Source organism: Salmo trutta, chromosome 1, assembly GCF_901001165.1.
Source record: "Salmo trutta chromosome 1, fSalTru1.1, whole genome shotgun sequence".
In the NCBI taxonomy this organism is placed as follows: domain Eukaryota; kingdom Metazoa; phylum Chordata; class Actinopteri; order Salmoniformes; family Salmonidae; genus Salmo; species Salmo trutta.
Window position 1 is genome coordinate 11,690,053 of NC_042957.1, and position 11,810 is coordinate 11,701,862.

Here is an 11,810-nt window from a genome sequence, read left to right on the forward strand (position 1 = left end):
TGTTGCCTGAGTTTGAACGAACTGCGCTGTAGACGGAGATGGGTGTTCCTCTTGCCTGATAATGGTCAGGTAAATCAACTCATACAGCTTGACTGAGCAAAATATGAGGCATTTAGAAGTGATATTCTTCAAAAATCAATAGGTATATATCATGAATTTGAATTACAATAAAGGGCTGTAACTATCTCAGCAGGCCTTCGGGGCATAAGGTTGAAATTAGCAGGCCTTCGGGGCATAAGGTTGAAATTAGCATATTTCCAAGATGTGATGGGAGTTTTAGTACCCATTTCAGACAGATCGCACACTGGCAGTTCTTACAGACACACATCCTCCTACATTATGTCTATCCTCGTCAACAGCTACAGAGCAGTGGTAACAACACCACTGATTCAAGAACATCACATCTATTGAGCTTTCTTCCTGTGAGGTTGCTAGAAATAGGCTTACAGATTATAGCCGAGGACTTGGGTGAGACATTCAATTAACAGTGATTGCTCCTGTGTATTTTGATGTAAACCTGGCTAGTGTATAATCAGGGAATGGAAAGAAACAATTACAAGCAGGTGTGATATTTCATCCACTTTTTTAACGCTTGAGCTGTTAAACATCAAGCCATCAAACCTATCAGATTTTCTATTATATTAAAGTGGCAATATGTAACTTTTTGGTCAACTTGACCAAATTCACATAGAAATATGGGTTATAGATCTATCATTCTACTTGAAAGCAAGTCTAAGAAGCTGTAGGTCTGTTCTATGTGCACTATTTCTATGCTTCCCGTTCATAAGTTTTTGTTTTTGCATCTTTACTTTCAGTTTTGTACTCCAGCTTCAGACAGCTGAAACAATATATCTTTCTGCATAGTGCAATTTTAAAGGTCATAGATCCTAGCCAATCTCCGACATGGAATATAAATCACATGGCTGTACAAATATTACCTTGCTTCTTTACATGTCTGGCATTGTCTTGTCTGCAGCCACAGTGAGGAACATAGCTGGGTTCAGGTTATAGGTCACAGCACCAATTCAGTTCTAACCCACCTGGGAGACGTGTTGTTGAATAAACCACCAACTATATCCACAGCCAACTAAACACAAATCTCTGCAGGGAAGCACATCAAATATAATATTTCGGATCATTAAAAGTGTTGGTGAACTTTACCGCTCCTGCTACCTAAAACAATCATTCCGCAGGCTCACTGGCCACACTGTCAGTCTATCTGTGACTAATATTAATGTTCCACAGGTCAGCGACTTGCTGGGTGTTCACACACAGAGGTATTGCCTTGGCAGTGTGGCTATGAGGACAGAGGGAATATCACTGAACAGTGAACGCACACACACACACACACACACACACACACACACACACACACACACACACACACACACACACACACACACACACACACACACACACACACACACACACAGGTACTTACAAACTTGTGCATGCATAAGCACCCATGTACACACACACACACACACAAACAGCATATGCTATACTATCCTTGTTGGGACCTCAAATTCCATTCAAAATCCAATTTTCCCTAAACCCTAACCCTAAGGAAGTTTGAAGTGAAACACTGTCTGTCCTGACTTCTGCTCCCTCACCCTTCACATCCTCAACCCTCAGTCACTCAGCCAGTGCCAGCCAGTACCAGTCATGTAGACTGAAGACCAGCTGTTATGCCTCACTGCCATATGGTCACCTCAGGCCTCCTCCTTCAGCGATGTCTCAAAGTGATGAATGAATCCTGATGTTTAGCAGCTTGGACTGAGGTGATTTTCTTCTATCAACTCCCAGGATATCTGTCAGTAGGTTCATTCTATCAACTCCCAGGATATCTGTCAGTAGGTTCATTCTATCAACTCCCAGGATATCTGTCAGTAGGTTCATTCTATCAACTCCCAGGATATATGTCAGTAGGTTCATTCTATCAACTCCCAGGATATCTGTCAGTAGGTTCATTCTATCAACTCCCAGGATATCTGTCAGTAGGTTCATTCTATCAACTCCCAGGATATATGTCAGTAGGTTCATTCTATCAACTCCCAGGATATCTGTCAGTAGGTTCATTCTATCAACTCCCAGGATATCTGTCAGTAGGTTCATTCTATCAACTCCCAGGATATCTGTCAGTAGGTTCATTCTATCAACTCCCAGGATATCTGTCAGTAGGTTCATTCTATCAACTCCCAGGATATCTGTCAGTAGGTTCATTCTATCAACTCCCAGGATATCTGTCAGTAGGTTCATTCTATCAACTCCCAGGATATCTGTCAGTAGGGGAACAGTCACAGAATCATGATTGCTTTTCGCCAGTCACGACTTACGAGTGTAGCCAACTCTGACAGTGTTATGTTAGCACTGCAGCAGAACAAAGCAGTGGTCCTGTGAGGGACAGAACTGGGAAGAATGTACAAGGATCAGAGACTCGAGAGTCACATTGACTTGGCTGACTTGACCATGAGCTTGATCTGTGCTTTATCTCAGCACTCTGTGTTCTGATCTACAACGCCACCCTCTAACAGGGACTTGCACACACCTCACTCACATGAAGACACACATACACAGGGTTTAGAGTCCTTGACAAGGTGCGCCGAAGAAATCACACAATGTGTGATGCGGCAAGGTGTGTGGTTGCCATGGAAACCGTTATCCGTGTAAATCTCAGCCAATTGGGCTGAGTGAGTTTCTGCCTTTCCATGATAAGCCGACAAACTCACCATTCACCCACGCAAACACTTTCTACACCACAGTAAAAAAATGGACAGGGCTTTTCAATAGTTAACATGTTAGATGAAAGAAAATCAATACAGTGCATTAAGTATAATATCTGTACAGAGGCTGAGTCTTGCCTTGCCACACCTCTGTCTCAGAGGACAAGATGTGCTCTTTTCCTGTAAAGTGTCTAGACAGGCCTCTCCACCATGGCAGTGTCATACCCCCCTTCCTCACGCCTATTTTGTCACATAAACTGAAATTAGACAAACTATTTGAGTTTTAGCAACCAGGAAATGGTGCAGAGATTTCTGCATAGCGCAATTGTAAAGGTTACAGATCCCAGCCAATCTCTGACATGGAATATAAACCATATAGCTGTACAAATATTACCCTGTTTCATTACATGCCTGTCATTGTCTTGTCTGCAGCCACAGTGAGGAACACAGCTGGGTAGCCTGCTGCAACAGACATAACAAGAGAAGGAAAATAATAGGTTGAGAAAAAAGGGTCGCTTCCCCTTCTTTGCATGGCTCCTCCCTTCTTCACTCCCAAAGAGGATCAATGCTTCTGTAATGACGGATAAGTGTTCCATGTTTATAATACCACTATACAGCAACCCCTATATCAGATTATTCAGAACACCTATTGCTGTCATTTATAAAATAAATTACAATAACTTTGATTAGAGTGTACAGATACAGATGCAGACATACAGATGCAGACGTACAGATGCAGACATACAGATGCAGACATACAGATGTAGACATGCAGATGCAGACATACAGATGTAGACATACAGATGCAGACATGCAGATGCAGACATACAGATGTAGACATACAGATGCAGACATACAGATGCAGACATACAGATGCAGACGTACAGATGCAGACATACAGATGCAGACGTACAGATGCAGACATACAGATGCAGACATACAGATGTAGACATACAGATGCAGATTCTGATGCTAAACGCAATCCCTAATGCATCCATGTGTAGCACATGGAGATGTCCTCAGCCTTAAGTAGAGTATTCTTTATTATCCCCGGGGGGAATTTATTTTGCAGCACGTAGTAAAAACACATTGAACACACATCAAAACAAGGCATACAGTAACATGTACACAACTAGCAGTACTACTACAGGTCATTGAGGAAGATGATAGCAGAACGACAGTTTAGGCCTATTGTTTTTAAACATGGGGAGCCTGTATCTGCGCTCTGAGGGAAGCAACATAAATGACTCAAACAAGGGATGCTGAGAGTCCCTCGGAATGGATTGTGCCGTCCTGCACAGTGTGACTAGTGTCTGACACAGGTGAGAAAGGCCAGTTATATTCCTACCAATAATCCTGCTTCATAGTTTTACAATGTTACCCAGCCTGCTCTTACTCTTTACATTGAGATGACCAAAACAGCAGATCAAATGTTAAAATGGATTAAATTAATGACCTGTAAAATATTGTCATCAGCGTCTTATCTACCAGGAAGGATCTTCCATCAGGAAGAACCACTGATTTCACTTTGCACAGATAGCATCCACATTGGCCTCAAAACTCAGTTTGCTGTCAAGGAAAGTGCCAACATATTTGAATCGATCAACAGTCTCCACTGGCTCACCATCTATCACAGTCTGTATTTGTGGCAGTCAATAGTCATATCCTTGGTTTTCTTGACATTAAGTTCTAAGTTGGAACGGTCAAGCCATCCAAAAAGCTCCTCCACCACTGGGTCATGGCTCGCCTCCTCATCCTGTAAAAAACTCACGATAACTGAGTTGTCTGCAAACTTCATGATATGACTAGTTGTGATTACTCTGCGGTACAAACAACCGTGGGGAAAGGACGCACCCTTGTGGTGAACCAGTTGAGGAGGATAGTGTGCTGGACAGGGAACCATTGACTCTCAGCCTTAAAGTTCTTTTGGTTCAAAAGTCAACCAGCTGACTATGTTAGATCAAAATTGGACAAAAGACTTTCCGCTGAGACGTGATTGTATATAATTAAAAGCTGAAGAGAATTCAACAAATAGTAGTCTGGAATGGGTCTTACTTCCATCAAGATGTTTAAGGACATAGTTAAAAAGAGTGATAGTTGCATCTTCCCAGCAACGGTCATCGAAATTGTTAAAAAGATTTTTAAATACAATTCTAATAAATTCAACAGTTGGACAATGGATGAAAATATTCTTAGAAGTGTCATATTCCATCAGATATCGACAGAATTATAGCACATAAAACATTTTACTGGCACAGACAAACAATTAATGGAATTCATGGATTTTGGTGGGAGGTCCCTGATGATCTTCTTGGCCTTCCTGCGACACCTGGTGTTGTAGGGGTCCTGGAGGGCAGCCAACGTGCACCCAATGGTGGGTTCTGCAGAGTGTACCACACTCTGTAGCGCCTTGCAGTCAGAGGCAGTAGAGTTGCTGTACTAGGCTGTGATGCAGCCTGACAGTATGCTCTCGATGGTGCTCCTATAGAACACTGTGAGGGCCCTCTGGGACAGGCCGAATTTCTTCCTTCACCACGGTGTCCATGTGGTTTGACTATTTCAGCTCCTCTGAGATGTGTACACAGAGGAACTTGATGTTTTTGACCGTCTCCACATCATCTCCCCAGTTGATGAGGGTGGGGGCATGCCCAGCCTGGTTCCTCCTGAAATCCACAATCAGCTCTTTTGTTTTCTGAAGTTGAGGGAGAGGTTATATACCTGGCACCATGATGTCAGAGTGTCTACCTCCACCCTGTAGGCCATCTCGTCATCAGGCCTACAACTGTCGTGTCGTCAGCGAACTTAGAACTGTGTGAGGCCACGCAGTTGTGGGTATACAGGGAGTACAGGAGGGGACTGAGGATGCACCCTTGTGGGGCCCCCATGTTGAGGATTAGTGTGGAGGAGGTAATGTTGTCTACTGTACCTTCCCCACCTGGGGGTGGCCCGTCAGGAAGTCCAGGACCCAGTCGCATAGGGAGGTGTTCAGTCCTAGGGCCGTGAACCTTTTGGTTAGCTTAGAGGGCACTATAGTATTGAAGGCCGAGCTTTAGTCTATGAACAGCATCCTTACATATGTATTCCTCGTGTCCAGGTGGGTGAGGGCAGTGTGCCATGAAATGGTGATTGCGTTGTCCATGGATCTGTTGGGCGGTAAGCGAATTGGAGAGTTGACTGTGTCAGGGAAGGAGGAGGAGATGTGGTCTTTGACTAGCCTCTCAAAGCACTTCATTATGATGGAATTGAGTGCTACGGGTCGGTGGTCATTCAGTTCAGTTGCTTTCTTTTTCTTGGCCATGGGGATGATAGTGGACATCTTGAAGGCATAACAGCCTGAGCTAGAGAGAGATTGAAAATGTCAGAAAACTAAAAAACTGACTGGTCTGCACATGCTCTGAGGCCGCGGCTAGGGATGCCGTCTGGGCCGGCAGCCTTGCGAGGGTTAAAGTTTGAATGACCTCCAAGTGTCCTCCTTGGAGACCGTAAGCACATAACCCTTGTTGTCCTCAGGGGCTCTCCTCGGCAGCTCAGAGTCATTTTGCTCGAAGCGTGAGAAAAAGCTGTTTAGCTCGTCCGGTAAGGCGGTGTTGGGTTCCACGGCATGACATTCAATACGCCTCGTATCCGTCCCGCTGAATTGTACCTCCATTTTGTCTCTATACTTGTGTCTCGCCATGTTGATCAATCTGCATAGGTCGTATTTGTACAGTTTAACCATACAATTGTCCCTGGTCTCTCCCTCAGGTTCCTGATAAGCCTGCCATCAATCCACAGTTTCTGATTCGGGTAAGTTTTGAAAGACAATATCGGTATCACATTATCTATGCATTTTTGGATGAATCCGGTTACTGAGTCAGCGTATTCATTGATGTTATCCCCAGAGTGACCCGGAACATATTCCAGTCTACACGATCAAAACAGTCTTGGAGCAAGGATTCTGATTGGTCAGACCAGCATTGTACAGACCTGACCATTGAAACTTCCCTCTTGAGTCTTTGTTTATAGGCGGGGAGGAGCAAAATGGAGTCACGGTCAGAAAAGAAAGAAAGAAGGATGGGAGATGGCCTTATACCCGTGTCGAAAAGGCTTGTAGCAGTGGTCCAGCATAGAATCTACGAGTGTTGGACAGTACATTTATTTGATAGTAATTCAGGAGCACAGTTCTCAATTTACTTTTGTTTAAGCAACAATTAATACTGCCTCTGGGTAAGCAGTCTCCAGTTTGTTCAGGCTCCAATGAAGATCTTTGAGAGTATTTTTGGTGTTGGCTTTAGGCAGGATGTACACAGCCGTGGCGATAATCCCTGAGAACTCTCTCTGAAGGTAAAAGGGTGACATTTGATGACCAGGTATTCCAAGTCGGGAGAGCAGAAGTTCCTGTACGTTTCCTCCATCGCACCACTTGTTATTGGTCAATGAGCAGAGCCCTCCGCTTTTGCTCACTTCCTATGCTCTCGATGAACTGTCAAACCCGGTGGTTGTATATCATCCGTTTGTATGTCGGAGGAAAGCCAGGTCTCAGAAAAACAGAGTATGTTGCAGAATCTGATGTCCCTCCGGAAGGAGATCTTCGCTCTGAGTTCGTAAGGTTTATTCACGAATGACTGAACATTGGCGAGTAGTATGCTCGGTAATGGAGGTAGGGTCGCCCAGAGTCTCAATCTCACTAAGACCCCCCCACGCCTGCCTCTCCATCAACATCTTTGCACACTGGGTGTATTTGCATATATGACAACATTAACATAAAGAGGAGGAACATGGCTGCAACCACAAAACACTTGCTCTGTTAACCCTTCCTGCACTCACCTGTTCTGTTTACCCTACCTGCACTCACCTGTTCTGTTTTACCCTACCTGCACTCACCTGTTCTATTTACCCTACCTGCACTCACCTGTTCTATTTACCCTACCTGCACTTACCCGTTCTATTTACCCTACCTGCACTCACCTGTTCTATTTACCCTACCTGCACTCACCTGTTCTATTTACCCTACCTGCACTCACATGTTCTATTTACCCTACCTGCACTCACCTGTTCTATTTACCCTACCTGCACTCACCTGTTCTATTTACCCTACCTGCACTCACATGTTCTATTTACCCTACCTGCACTCACCTGTTCTATTTACCCTACCTGCACTCACATGTTCTATTAACCCTACCTGCACTCACCTGTTCTATTTACCCTACCTGCACTCACATGTTCTATTTACCCTACCTGCACTCACCTGTTCTATTTACCCTACCTGCACTCACCTGCACTGTCTAGACTGCCTCATTAATTATTGTTGTTGTCACGTTCTGTTGCATTATTCAACAAGTGTGTCAATAGCAGGATACCCTTGGATTAAAAATCAACATGCATGGCTCTAGATTACATCTATCTAAACACACTTTACATTGTTTTCTAGAGTGTTCATTTTCCGATTTTCTTTCATTTCACCGCATCTAATTTGTAAACATTTGAACTGCATTAAAGTATAACTTTTTTCAATTCCACAAAAAATGAAATCCAATCAAAATGAAGTTATCTTTCTTCTCTTTTTTGTGATGTAAGTGTTGAGAGTTTGCGTTAAATCTTGACGAAGCTTTCCTTTAGAATCAACAATTTCCACGGTCGTAACGTTAACGGGAAAAAATGACAGAGAGGCTTGACAGAGGATGGTCACGTGTTTGTAAAGTAGAGGCCACAGGCCGAGCCAGGTATCTGCCGGTGGTTGGACAATTTTGCATTTTTCAAACATTTGAAACATTTTTTTCCAGCAATCTAGAGGCATAATAATTTTTGCTTAATTTTCTGTAAAAAATGAATTATATATAATATATATATATATGTACATTTTTCTGCATATCTAAGCTCTTGAGCTATCTGTATCCTCCCAAAGCATACTAAATATGCTTCTTTGCATCTCTGCTAAAATCTGGGTAAAAGATTGGAAGGAGTCTTATTCAGTACATTTATTTATTGCTTACCATCTACCAACCTTGCCAGCAGACATGCCAGCTAAGATAGTTAAAAAAGCTAGCTACTCTAACTTGATTGATAGCCTGAAATGGCTTCTTGGTAGCTAGTTATGAGGTTGGGAGTTTGGGAACCAATCTGGGCCACTTCATTAAATTCCTAGGTAGCTAGTAGTATTACAGAGAAACACTTAAAAAAAAAAATATATATATAGATATATTAAAAAAGGACAAGTCTGAGGGGACACGGGCCCCTGTACCCCCCGTGGGCGAATATATATATCACTTCTCCTACCTGTCAGTATATGGAGGTTAGTGTGAGTAGGAGGTGATGATGAGGTCTTTCTCTTTGCACGGTAAATCAATAGAAACTAAAAGAGGCTCATCCTCATCTATAGTTGAACAAAGGGAGCTGTCCTCTGTGAAGCTTAGCCAGAAGAAGAAAACTAGAGAAAGTGGTTTGGAAATAGATTCTAGGGGGAAAAAAATATCAAAGACAAAAAGCCACTGTCAGCGGGATGAAAGAGTGAGGGAGAGAGACGTTTAGGGAGAGGGCCACAGAACATCATACGAACAATGATGGAGAGAATGAGAGGGAGGGAGAGATGGAGAGAGATCCACAGCAAAACAAAGAAGGACATACAATGGAGAATAAAAACATCCATCCATCCAACTCACTTGGTGGCTACTGCTGGGCTGTGACCACAAGAGTTCCTGTGGAAAATGATAACCATTAAATTAAATCCATTTTATGAATGAGGAAGAGAAAAAAGAAAAAAGATGCATTATTCTCTTAGCCTGGTCCCAGATCCAAAACAGCATTCCTTCCTGTGGGATGCTTCAACAGGTGACTACCCAGGAAAATAAAGAAAGTTTATTCACAGGACAAACAAACAGCCATACGTTTTGGCCTATAGACGGGTTGGTTGTTTAGCAACAAAACTGACGCTTGTGCAACTACGAGGCAAAAAAGACGGTGTTGGCTTAGATTGTTGACAACATGTCAACTATATTTTGTCTCCACATGTTTATTGAAAACATAAATACATTTGCACAATGAGCACTTGTTGTCTCTCAAATACATTGTTACAGTTGTTGGTTAGTTACCTAGCAATTTTTTTTAGCCATATTAGCATTGAAATGAAATCATTTAAAACATCTCAAAACAAGACACGGTATCAAAAACAAGATACATCTTGATGAAACGAGCCACCTACAATTCCTCACATAGCAGTTTCTTGTCATAGTTACTAGCTCTCTGACCATTCAAAATCATAACAAAGCACTGATTCCGCCCCCATCGATGGGAGCACATCATTTTCGTGACTTTGTCCACCAACCCATCTATTCCCCCAGTATGGATCTCACCTGGACCATACCATTGCCATCTAATCAATAATTAAGACATTCAATAGAGCCATGCAACCACATACAAACATATTCAGGTTAATTTCAATATTTCTAAATACATACACACTTCAATCAAGCATCTGATTAGCTTTTTTCTCCAAATGGGGCTGAAATGTGTTTGGGTATGCTTTCACTTCTCTGGTCCCAGACCTGTTTGTGCTTTCCCTTCCCTGGTCCCAGACCTGTTTGTGCTTTCACTTCTCTGGTCCCAGACCTGTTTGTGCTTTCCCTTCCCTGGTCCCAGACCTGTTTGTGCTTTCCCTTCCCTGGTCCCAGACCTGTTTGTGCTTTCACTTCTCTGGTCCCAGACCTGTTTGTGCTTTCCCTTCCCTCGTCCCAGACCTGTTTGTGCTGTCCCTTCCCTGGTCCCAGACCTGTTTGTGCTTTCACTTCCCTGGTCCCAGACCTGTTTGTGCTTTCCCTTCCCTGGTCCCAGACCTGTTTGTGCTTTCACTTCTCTGGTCCCAGACCTGTTTGTGCTTTCCCTTCCCTGGTCCCAGACCTGTTTGTGCTTTCCCTTCTCTGGTCCCAGACCTGTTTGTGCTTTCCCTTCCCTGGTCCCAGACCTGTTTGTGCTTTCACTTCTCTGGTCCCAGACCTGTTTGTGCTTTCACTTCTCTGGTCCCAGACCTGTTTGTGCTTTCCCTTCCCTGGTCCCAGACCTGTTTGTGCTTTCCCTTCTCTGGTCCCAGACCTGTTTGTGCTTTCCCTTCCCTGGTCCCAGACCTGTTTGTGCTTTCACTTCTCTGGTCCCAGACCTGTTTGTGCTTTCACTTCTCTGGTCCCAGACCTGTTTGTGCTTTCCCTTCCCTGGTCCCAGACCTGTTTGTGCTTTCCCTTCCCTGGTCCCAGACCTGTTTGTGCTTTCACTTCTCTGGTCCCAGACCTGTTTGTGCTTTCCCTTCCCTGGTCCCAGACCTGTTTGTGCTTTCCCTTCTCCGGTCCCAGACCTGTTTGTGCTTTCACTACCCCGGTCCCGGGGATATATTACCCTGGGGTTAGGCTGGATATATTACCCTGGGGTTAGGCTGGATATATTACCCTGGGGTTAGACTGGATGTATCACCATGGGGTTAGGCTGGAGGTATCACCATGGGGTTAGGCTGGATGTATCACCATGGGGTTAGACTGGATATATTACCCTGGGGTTAGGCTGGAGGTATTACCCTGGGGTTAGGTTGGATGTATTACCATGGGGTTAGGCTGGATATATTACCCTGGGGTTAGGTTGGATATATCACCATGGGGTTAGGCTGGATATATTACCCTGGGGTTAGGCTGGAGGTATTACCATGGGGTTAGGCTGGAGGTATTACCCTGGGGTTAGGCTGGAGGTATTACCCTGGGGTTAGGTTGGATATATCACCATGGGGTTAGGCTGGATATATTACCCTGGGGTTAGACTGGATGTATCACCATGGGGTTAGGCTGGATGTATTACCCTGGGGTTAGACTGGATATATTACTCTGGGGTTAGGTTGGAGGTATTACTCTGGGGTTAGGCTGGATGTATTACCCTGGGGTTAGGCTGGAGGTATTACCATGGGGTTAGGCTGGATGTATTACCCTGGGGTTAGACTGGATGTATTATTCTGGGGTTAGGCTGGATATATTACCCTGGGGTTAGACTGGATGTATCACCATGGGGTTAGGCTGGAGGTATCACCAGGGGGTTAGGCTTGATGTATCACCATGGGGTTAGGCTGGAGGTATTACC